The following is an 11,693-nucleotide window of genomic DNA, read 5'->3' as shown; positions in this document are numbered from 1 at the left end:
AATAAGCTCACACAATTTAAGGTGATCAATGCAAAAGAGAAAACAAGCACGCACAAACAGACAAAGACAAAAGGATAAGCTAATATTATAAAAGAATCAAATAATGCAATTATAAAACATTGTATAACACAATTCACTTTCAAACCAAAACAAACCTAAGCATACAGATAATATCTTGACTTGACCAAATCCGAATATATGTATTGATGTCAAACTATGGCAAGTTGTACACTTGTAGTGGTGGAACAGTTGGCCCCACAAGCTACCACACAAGATTAGTATGTCTACCACCTATGGCTAAGGACATCAAACATAGACTAGGATCTCCTACTACTCTTAAGTACATAATCCCCTTCTCTACTGAGATGGAGTGATTATTGAAACACCAAGATAACCCCCAAGGTCGAGTTCCTACATCAATGCATTACTCTACTTGAAACAACCATCAATGATTTCACCTTAGAAACTTTTTTCAAACAATACTTCGTCCAACGATGAAGTCTCTATACAATATTTGGTATCTTTAGAAAAGAGATTAATTGCAAAAAGTTATCTAGCGTTAGCAAATCAAAAAACACTTTGTTGTTTTGAGCAAACATTAAATAACATTAAATGCTCAACGTTCAAAAACAACAAAAAGTGGCATATATGTTGCATGCACAATTTACTTACTCTTTGCAGATAAGCTATTTTACATGCATCCACAAAGCTATAAATCAATTATCAAAAGTGAACGTTAGAGACAAAGGAAATATTCACAAAATGTTCTTCTTTTGAAGCCATACCTAAAAGGAACGTACAACCTACTTCAACCAAGTACTGAAAAAGCATGTCTACTCTGACAAGTTGATTTACCTAACGGCTGTTGTACGAAAAAGAAAGAGAAAGCACGAGTATCAAGGCTAAAAGCTCAGTCTAACGAACAAATATTCGCGAAGACTTTAAATATAAGAGCTTTCGAAAAGAAAATCAAGAGGATAACTTAAGAGGACATTCAAGTGAGAAGCTTACACCGAAACATCCATCCTACAAGCATCCAAGATAAAAGAAGAAAGCATAGAGCTCAAGAAAAAGAATACATCTAAGTTGAGAAGAGAATAGAAAAAAATAATAGAAATCCCCTCAAACTTCATTGTTGTATTGCTTACTATTGTAAGAGAAAGGAGAGAAATATCTTTGAGTGTTTAGACTGCTTTTTATTGTAATCAAATCCTCTCTGCGAGAGATATAGTCTGAACTACTTGTAAGCAATCGTTGATTGCAATTATGAAGATAATTAAAATACTTACTATTGATAAGGGGAGCTATGTAAAAGCTAAACCCAAACCCTTATGTGTTTTTGATGATGACAACAACATAAATGTTTCAACAAGTTACTTGCACAACAACATAAATGTTTCAATAAGTTACTTGCACAACAACAGAAATGTTTCAATAAGTTACTTGCATAACAACAAAAATGTTTTCATATGCAAATTTGTGTTATATGTTGGTTTGTGCTTGAACTATTTGATTTGCATACTTACTGTGGTTATACATGAGTTTATATCTATGGTATGCATATTCATAATTTTGAATGATAAAACTCTTTGCACAAAGCATATCCGTGTGAGTTAATCGATTACAGTGGTTATATAATAAGTTAGATTCATCATATATCAACATATGCTTAATTGTGGCAAATTGCAAGTTTTAACCAATTACATTATATGTATAATCGATTAAAACTAGTGTATTTGGTTACACCTCATTGCAGAGTGCAGTGACGTGTTTTCAAACGAGAAATTTTTCAAAATTGGTTAAGTGTTATACTTAACTGATTACACGATTTTCTTAATCGGTTAAATCTTGTGCACACTGGAAACTGTTTTCATGATAAATCTTAACTAACATAACAGTCATATTTTAAATTGTTTTGACTTACATTGATTGTGAAATCGATTACATTAAATGTGCAATCTGTTAAATATCTTTTAATGTAATTTCGGTATAGAAGTGTTAATTGCTTAATCGATTACATTAATATTGTAATCGATTAAGATGCGTAAGACTTGAGAAAACTATATATTGACGCATAGCTCTCTACATAAAGAACTTTTGATCTTTCATCTTTAATATCTGACAAAGTGAGTTGAGATAAGATTTTGCAGGGGTGCTTATTCTCCAAGAATCAAGAAGCATTTAGTTTGGAAGATTCAAAGGATTCTTGAAGCAATTGTTGTGTGCTTTCGTTTGCTAATCATCATCCACACTCTGAGGTGTTCTGAATCAGATCAGTGTTGATTTTGCAATCTGTGGATTGTGGTTTCCCTGTTGCCGGTGGCCAGGAAGAGAACGTGAGGTTCTGGTTTCTTTGAGAGGTGTCTCAAAGGGTTTCTGCAGAAAGAGGATTGTTCTTTTTATGTTGTATTCTTCTATATTAGATTTGGAGTTGGAGAGGAGATTGCATTGAGAGAGAGTATATGTTAATCTTGTTGTATAAGTCAATCTCAGGTTTATTGAAAGGGACTGAATATAGGCATTAAGGCCAAACCAATATAAAAATCTCGGTGTTTGTCTTTCAATCTCTTATCTCTTTTACTGCTTTACAATCTTTATTTGCTTGTGTTTCAAGAAAAGGTTAAAGATTTTCCAAAGGTTATGAAAATAACAATTTTTTATACAAAACCAATTCACCCCTCCTCTTGGTTGGGAAATAAGGCATATCCATTTCTACACTTACAACTAAAGTCAGTTTGAGTTGAAGAATCTTAGCAAGGTTTTTAAGTACCAAGAGTGGTTCGAATACTCAAGGAGATTTCGGCTAGGGTTGTTGAGTATCAGAAGTGGTGCTAATACTCAAAGGAAATCTCGGTAGAGTTGTTGAGTACCAAGAGTGGTGCGAAAACTCAAAGGAAATATCGGTTAGGGTAGTTGAGTACCAGGAGTGGTGCTAATACTCATTTGTAATCGTGTGAAGATTATAGTGCAACCCTCTACGGAGGAGATTGGACGTAGCACAGTTAGAACGAACCAGTAGAAAATCAATCGTGCAATTATCTATTCTTTTGTCTAAATGATCCTCTTACAAAAACCTGCACTTGTGCCTCATTTTCTAAATACAACAACCTTCCAAGCTAAACGATCATTTTTTTAAGGGAAGTTCTTACAAAACGCTGCAATATATATTCTGAATAACACGTCAAAAATTACTTTCATTCGTACATTTTTATCAAGTCGAGCGTCTAAGCTTTTAAAGGAAAATTTTGAGAACTCGACAATGTTCTATATTAAAAGGGTTGCAAAAGTTTTCCATTAACACTTCAACCCCCACCCGCTTCCTTCTAGTGTTTTTCAGATACTTCATTGCTATTAGTTTTGTAAATGTTCTTAACTTTCTGAATTACATCTATAATTGTGTTGGTATCATAGCTTTTCTTTTGAAGAACTCTTCTGCACATAACTCTGTTTTCTCTATTCTTTTGTTTCTTTCTCTAGTTTGTTTCTTTTCTTTTGTTCTTGTTTTTCATGGTAGAAGAAAGTTTTGTTCACAATCATCTTTATCTTCACCCCAGCAAAAATCTAGCAATTTCTCTTGTTTCATTTGTTATTGATGATACAAATTATCATTCTCGGAGCCACTCGATGTTCACTACTCTCAGCGCCAAAAACAAAATTGAATTTGTTCTTGGTAATGTTCTTTCACCTGAAAAAGACAAGCCTGAACATGCTACTTGGAATCGAGGAAACAATATGGTTGTCTCGTGGCTGGTAATTTTGTCTCTACGTCCATTAAATAAAGTATCATTTGGATGGATAAAGCTTCTGATATCTGGAGTGATATGAAAAACAAGTTTTCTCAAGGAAACATTTCATGTGTAATAAGCCTTCAACTTGACATTGCTACCCTCCATTAAGGTGATCTTAGTATTTTCGAATGCATTACTAAACTTTGTGAGCTTTGGGATAAGATAGAAAATTGTTGGCCAATGATAGCCATAGTTAAGACTCATGACAATAATGATACCACTTCTTGCATTGCTTCAACCTCTTCCACCGCTTGTAATTATTGTCGCAGATTTAGTCATAGTGAATCTGTGTGATATAGGAAGAATGACTTCCCTAATTAAGACAAAGGTTTTAAAAATACCCAGACTAGCAGAAGACACTGCACTCATTGCAACAAAAGTGGTTATACCATGAAGGTATGTTATAAGAAGCACAGTTATCCACCTGACCATAAACTTTTCAACAAGCATGCATAGATTCACAATACTTTTATTCAATAGAACAATGGAAATGTCAAAGAAAGTAAATCTGACGATGCCAAACACATCCACCTTACACCACAAAAATTCTAAGTCCTTATCGAGCTCTTCAAAAGTCACAATTTGAAGAACTTATCCATTCTTGTCCAAATTCACCATGTTGGATCTGTTTCGAGTAATCAATCCCTTTTCGGTAATATTAGTCCTAATCTTACCTCTAATTCTTTTAAAAAGAAATGAATTCTTGATTATGGATCTAGAGACTCTATACGTGTTTCTTTACAAAACTTTTCATCTTACAATAGAATCAAACCTATACAAATTGCATTTTTTAATGGTGCTACTGTTTTTCCTGAGTATTCTGGAACTGTCATTCTCAATTATAAAATTCAACTCTTAAATGTTCTTTACGTCCCACAATTCTCTTTCAATCTTATCTCTATATCCAAGTTTATTTATTCTAACAATTGTGAACTAATTGTTTTCTTTTCATGGGTGTACTATATAGAACATCCAAACCAAAGAGATGATTTCTATAGTTAGAATCATTGGTGGCTTATATGATTCTGATTTTTCTTCAAATATGTTTACCTCTACTACGAATTTTGCCAACAATTTTGTAAATAATACCAGATTGAATAGTCTGAAACTTAAATATCCTTTCCTTGTTTATGATTCCACATACATATGTGACACTTGTCATCGTGCTAAACAAAGAAAGTTACCTTTTTATATTAGCACTTCTAACACAACGAAAATCTTTGATGTACTTCACATAAATATATGGTGTCCTTGTAATATTATTTCTATGTGTGGTTTTAAATACCTGCTAACTGTTGTGGATGATTTTTCTTACTATACTTGGTTAATACCTATGACTGATAAATCTGGTGTTCGGAAAATTATCATTGATTTTATCACCAACATAGAAAACCAGGTTTCCACCACTATCAAAACCATTTGTTATGATAATGGTATTGAATTTGCTATGCATAACTTTTCTCCCTTAAAGAAATTAACCATCAAATCACTTGTAATAAAACCTCAAACAAATAGGCATAATTTAACGCAAACACCAACATTTGTTAAATGTTACTTGCTCTCTCTTGTTTCAAGCTAACTTGCCTAGAATTTTTTGGTGTTTTATTGTTGAATATGCTACCTTGCTGATAAATTGCATGCCTACTCCTTTACTTGATAATGTCACTCCTTATGAAAAATTAAATGGGAAATTGTATGACATATCTGCTCTACGTGTAATTGGTTGCCTATGTTACATTACCACTCTTGCTCCACATAGGAAGAAACTTGATGCTAGAGTTGCTCCTGGCATCTTTCTTGGCCTCAAACAGCACACCAAAGGTTATTAGTTCCTTAATCTTCAAAATCATATGAATGATATCTCTCATAATGTGTTGTTTCATGAACATTGTTTTCCATATGCTTCTCATTCTAATAACGATCATGATTTTAACTCTCTTTCTCTATCTATTCCTAACAATTATAGTCCTGATTATGATGATATCAATTTTCCTAGCAATCATGTTTTTATGCCTACCGCCATCGATGCTAACAATGTTATTAACACTACCACACACAAAAGATATCATGGACATCAACAATGTTGTTGAACCTCACTTGACCAATACATACAATGATAATGTCTCCAATCTGAATGAGCACAATGCTACCATTCGTTGTTCCACTTGGTCCAAATGTCCTCCTGCACATCTTACTGATATCCAAACTTACACAATTACTAGATATCCTATTATTGATTTTATTTCCTATAATCAACTCACTTCTAATTTCATACACACCATTTTTTCCATTTCTTATATAATTGAACCTCACACCTACAAGGAAGCATCTCAAATATCTCAATGGACTCAAGCCATGTAGGATGAACTCACATCTTTAAAAAACAATAACACATGGATCATCACTGACCTTCCTCCAGGAAAAACTAATGTCGGGTGTCGATGAATATACGAAATAGATCAACAATCTGATGGGTTTATTAATAGATTTTAAAACTCGTCTTGTAGCTAAAGGCTACACTCAACTTGAAGGCTTAGACTATCTTAAAACTTTTTCCCCTGTTTCCAAGCTAAACATTATATATCCCCTATTAGTTGTTGTTGCTTCCAATCAATGGATTCTAAAACAGCTTGATGTCAACAATGCTTTTTTGCATGGCGACGTACATGAAGAAGTCTATATGAAGCTTCCCCCTAGCCTCATTCATGATAAACCAAATCAGGTATGCAAGCTTCAAAGATCTTTATATAGGCTAAAGCAAGTTGGACAGCAATGGTATGAAAAACTTTCCACTTTTCTTTTATCTAATAATCATACTTGTTCTAATGTTGATCATTCTTTATTTTTGTAGCATGACGATTGTCACACCACTGTTATCTTAATATACGTGGATGACATTGTTCTTGCGAGAAACAACCTTACTAAGATACAACACACCACCACTTTACTTGACAACCTCTTCCATATTAAAAACATGGGCGATCTCACATACTTCTTTGGCTTGGAAATTACTAGGAACAACTCGGGAATCCATCTTAGTCCACAAAAGTACATTCTTGAACTCCTTACAAAGGCTGGAATGCTACATTGTGCACCTATGCCTACTTCCATGACACACTCCTCTAGAACATTCCTCTTACTTAACCAGTCAAGGAGAACTCCTCAATGATGAAGACACATCCTTCTACCGCAGACTCATCAGTTGTCTAATCTATCTCACCAGTACCAGACTACATATAACATTGTTTGTCAACAATATCAACCAATTTGTTTCATCTCCAACCACCTTATATCAACAAGCTACCAACTACATTCTTAGATATTTAAAGAGAACCATTGGCAATGGTAGTTTTATCCAAAACAACAATACCAATCAACTCAAAGCCTATAGCGACTCTAATTGGACCACCTGCCTCAACTCTAGAAAATCTATCACTAGTTATTGGTCTACCTATCATTTCTTGAAAGCCAAAAAGTAACAGACTGTTTCTCGAAGTTCATCAAAAGTATAATAGTGTGCTCTATCCTCTGTCACCTCTGAACTACAATGACTCATTTATATTCTCAAAGATCTTCGTATACCCATTATTCAACCAGCTATAGTTTATTGTAGCAATCAATCAACTATACAAATTACCTTCAATGAGGTGTTTCATGAACATATTAAACACATCCAAATACACTACCACATCGTAAGGGACAAGATTAACAATAGTCTCCTAAATATGTTACCAATTTCAACTACTAAACAAGCTACGAACTTTATTCGATCTACTCCAAACTCGAGAAGGATTGATAGCTTTCACAACTCAGCCTTGCAGGAAAGCCCGATAGCTCAGTCCACACAGCCTAGCAGCTGGACCTTGGAGAAGCCCGACAGCTCAGTCTACACAACCTAACAGCTCAACCTTGGAGGGAAGCCTGGCAGCTCGATAGCTTGACACACCACAACCTGACATGCTCGGCATCACAACTTGATCGTTCGTGGTTTCTTCTACTCCTTATGCGTCCTTCTTCTCTTTTTTTTTTTTATTTTTCTATTCCCTATATATAATTGTTCCTCCTTATAAATAAAGTGACGAGTATTGTATTCTTCTTCTGTTTTCTTTTGTCAAGTTTCTTAGTTCTACGTTTAGGGCTCCCTTCTTTTTCTTTGATCTTCCTATTTTTCTCTTCGCTTTTTCTTTTGCATTGTCATTACTTCTGCTATCACTTTTTTAAATGTTATTGTGAATTACATCTTTAATTATGTTAATTTTATGCCCTTCTTCTTCTTGCATCTCCATCATATCAAGTGAGCTCAAAAGAAACTATTGCAGTTAACCTCATGCTCATAGTGCATCTCCAACTCATTCAATTCATAGATCTTTTATCGATAAAGCCATCATGGATGCCATGCTTGTGGCGATCATGGATAGGGTTATGTTCAAAATGGAGAAAAAAAAAGGCAGCATCTGCCATGCAACATAAAGCAAATAAAAGTTTTTGCAGCCGTAATCCAAAATTACATTATTGATTATTTTTTAAATTTATATTATGAGTTATACATTCGAAAATTTGTTTTATGGATTATAAAATCTATAGTGTATATTATATTTTAGGTTATATTCTAAATTTGTATTATAAATTATATAATCTAAAATATAAATTTATATTTTTAATTTTAGATTATGTAATACAATTCAAAACTATAATTACAGTATAAGTACATTTAGAATTTTAAAAGATACGAAAGTGTAAGAAAAAGACATGGAATGTAGAAAGAAATTTCCCAGCAGTTGGGAGAAAATAGAAAAGAAGGCTTGCACCTAATGAAAAAGAAGGAGAGCGGATTGGACCATTCCAGTTTTGCTTCGTGCACTCCCCATTTTGGTTTTGCACTCCACTTTTTTCATTTTACTTTTTTAAGCTTTTTCTTGCTGCATCCATGGGTTTATTCACGCATCCCGACTCTTTTTAACTACACCTACATCTCACCCATACACTCATATTTTATTTTATTTTTTCCCATTTTGATCTTCATCTTTATTCTTACAACACTTATTTTACTTTTTATACCTCCACCTCACTTACTGTATGGTACATCATTTTTTTATACATACACCATTATTTTTTAAAATAATAAGTTATTAAACAATAGGAAATATTAAAAATGAAAAGCATTTTTATTTTTAAATTTTTGGTGTTTGTACCGCATCACCTATTATTCTTTTTCAAATAATTCATTAATACAAAAAATAATATATAAAAAAGTGTTCAAAATTAAAAATCAATCAACACTCAAACAAATATTCTTTTTAAAACCTATGTTTAATGAAAATGTGTACGAACAAAATTAGTCATTGTTGAGTTTACAAAATATAAAGGACAAAAATATTTTTTACTTGTCCAGCTACCAAAGAAAAGGTTTCCCAAATAGTTTTCTAGAACTATGTAAATTCTAAATTTTCATTTTAAATGAAAATATGTATGATTAAAGATATTTTTGTTAAATCCTTTTAAAAAAATATTGTTCATTTGTACAACATTTTTTTTTTTTAAAATTAACATTTAGAAAAAACAAATTCATTTTATATATTTAATTAAAAGTATCCTCTTTAGACAAACGTTAGAAACATTAATACCTTTTCTATTCTTGGATATAATGTGGTTTGGCAAACTACTTTATAGTTATAGTTTTTTCATAATTTTTTATTTGTCATCACACCGTCTAATGTTGTACCAGACGTCTAATGTCGTATTGGTCCTATTAGGTGTTTGTACACTTTTATCCGATTTCAAAGTGATTGCACTAACATTTTTTGGTTTATAATTATTGTTTATGATTATCTGTTCCGGGAGCTTGGTTAATTCTTGAAACAAAAGTTGATTTAAACATTTGCCCATTCGACCAATTTGATTTTATAGACTCTAAGTAGTCACTTTTTTCCTTTACTAAAAATTCATATTATTCACAACCATAACCGTAAGGAGGCTCAACACTCCTTCATATTCATGCAAGGTGAGACAAAAATCAGTTGGATGATCAATAAATGTGCAAATCCCACATAATTCAACAGTCCTATGATACAATGCCATCATCTTAACTAAGGATGTCAAATCATCAAGCTTGCTTTCTAACTTTGCATGGTAAGTAAGGTAGCCCATCACATTGTCTTCTTTAGTTAAGATCATTAAATTGCTTCTAGTATTGAAGTATTGATTTCAATCAATTACCTTGCCATAGTTGGAATTTTATCTATCAAAATTCCTCCTTTGGCTACATTTATCATCTTTTTGTTATTTGAAATCTCATACGATAGTGGTTATTATCAAATAAAACCTTAAGAAAGGTCAAGTTAGGTTAAGTGAAAGTCATGCAAGGTTAGATTGAGGTGAGCCAAGTTAGGTTGGTTTAAGGTAAGCTCAAGCATGGATTGAGCCCAAATTAGGTTAGGTTGAGCTCAAATCAAGTTAAACTAAGTTGGATCTAGCCTTAGTCAAGATAAGATTGAGTTAGGTCGAACCCACGTTTGTCTAGGTCAAGCCTAAGTGAGCGAACATTATGTATCAGGTCATGTTTAAGCTTGATCAAATTAGCTAAACTCATGTTAGGTTGAGGTTAAACCAAGTTGCTTGAAACTAAGATCATGACAAGTCGTATCATACCTAAGTTAAATTAGGTTCAAATAAAAAAGGTTGAATTGAGCCCAAACCACACAAGGTTGAATCAGGTCAAGGCGAACCTAATTTAAATTGGATCAAGTGAAACTTAGGTAGGTTGAGTTGAATCTCAAACATGTAATTAAGTAGCAAATAATAAAAATAATTAATCATTAATTTACTTTCTAGAGATATTTTGTAATTTAGAATATTTTAAGAAATAATGCAATTTGAAAAATAATATTTAAGAGTTAATCAAAGTCACATTTTAATGGTGTAGGAATCAAATTCACTATGACCCTAATCCTAATTCACTTTATCTGAAGACTTTATGAACTTAAACTACTCATTTAATGGATAAAGAGAAGAAAACTTGTTTAGGAGTAAGTTAAAATTGGTTCATACATCAAAGTTCAAATTAACAACTTTAGTAAGTAACATTACACATTGCCTCCTCCAATATGTTTTTGCGAAAAAAGACCAAACATAGGGAGATGAATTGTCGTGGGAGAAAAAATAAAACATGAAAAGATCACCACTAAATTCATTAACTTTATTAACTTAATAAATAATTAGCTATCAAAAGAATCAATGATAAATTATATATACTAATTTAGGAACATTTAACTTATATACTTCAACTTAACGAAGAATGTTATAATTATAAAAATAAAAGCTACTCAAATATTTAAATTAGGCTTAGTTAAATTTTAACTTACTAATAAATTTGGAAGCTTTCAATTAAATTTCGGTTAAATTTTGTGGTCTATAGACTATTAACTAGGGATGTGGTTGTTATCTTACCCTATCTTAGTTTTTGACACATGTAATTTTATAATTTTGCAATATTTTAACTAAAAAAAATATTTTATCACCTCTTCGTCCATAGAGAACTGTAAAAGAAGAAGTTTGAAGAAAGATTAGGGACCTTCAACAATATGGCCACATGGGTCAACCACAAGAAATAACATAAGCAATGCAATTCTCTTTAACAATCAAAACCTTCAAAATATTATCACATTGTCCACTTTACGGCACGGAAAATCTTATGAATGAATTAATCCAAACTTCACACAATACAAAGATGAGACCGAATTGAAAAGTTAGTTACACAAAAACACTTAAAGTTTCAACATGAATATGTAAGTGTTCTACATTGAACCTGTTATAAGAAAGGTTGATGAACTAAAACTGATATTTGGATAAGAAGTTCACTAAAAAGTTTTCACAGAAAAGAGTGTCGAAAATGTCTAAAAATTGTAG

Source organism: Vigna umbellata, chromosome 4 (genome assembly GCF_029865625.1).
Source record: "Vigna umbellata cultivar VRB3 chromosome 4, Vumbellata_1.0, whole genome shotgun sequence".
NCBI classification, from domain to species: Eukaryota; Viridiplantae; Streptophyta; class Magnoliopsida; order Fabales; family Fabaceae; genus Vigna; species Vigna umbellata.
The sequence above is the reverse complement of the archived record's forward strand: the minus strand, read 5'-3'. Positions refer to the sequence as shown.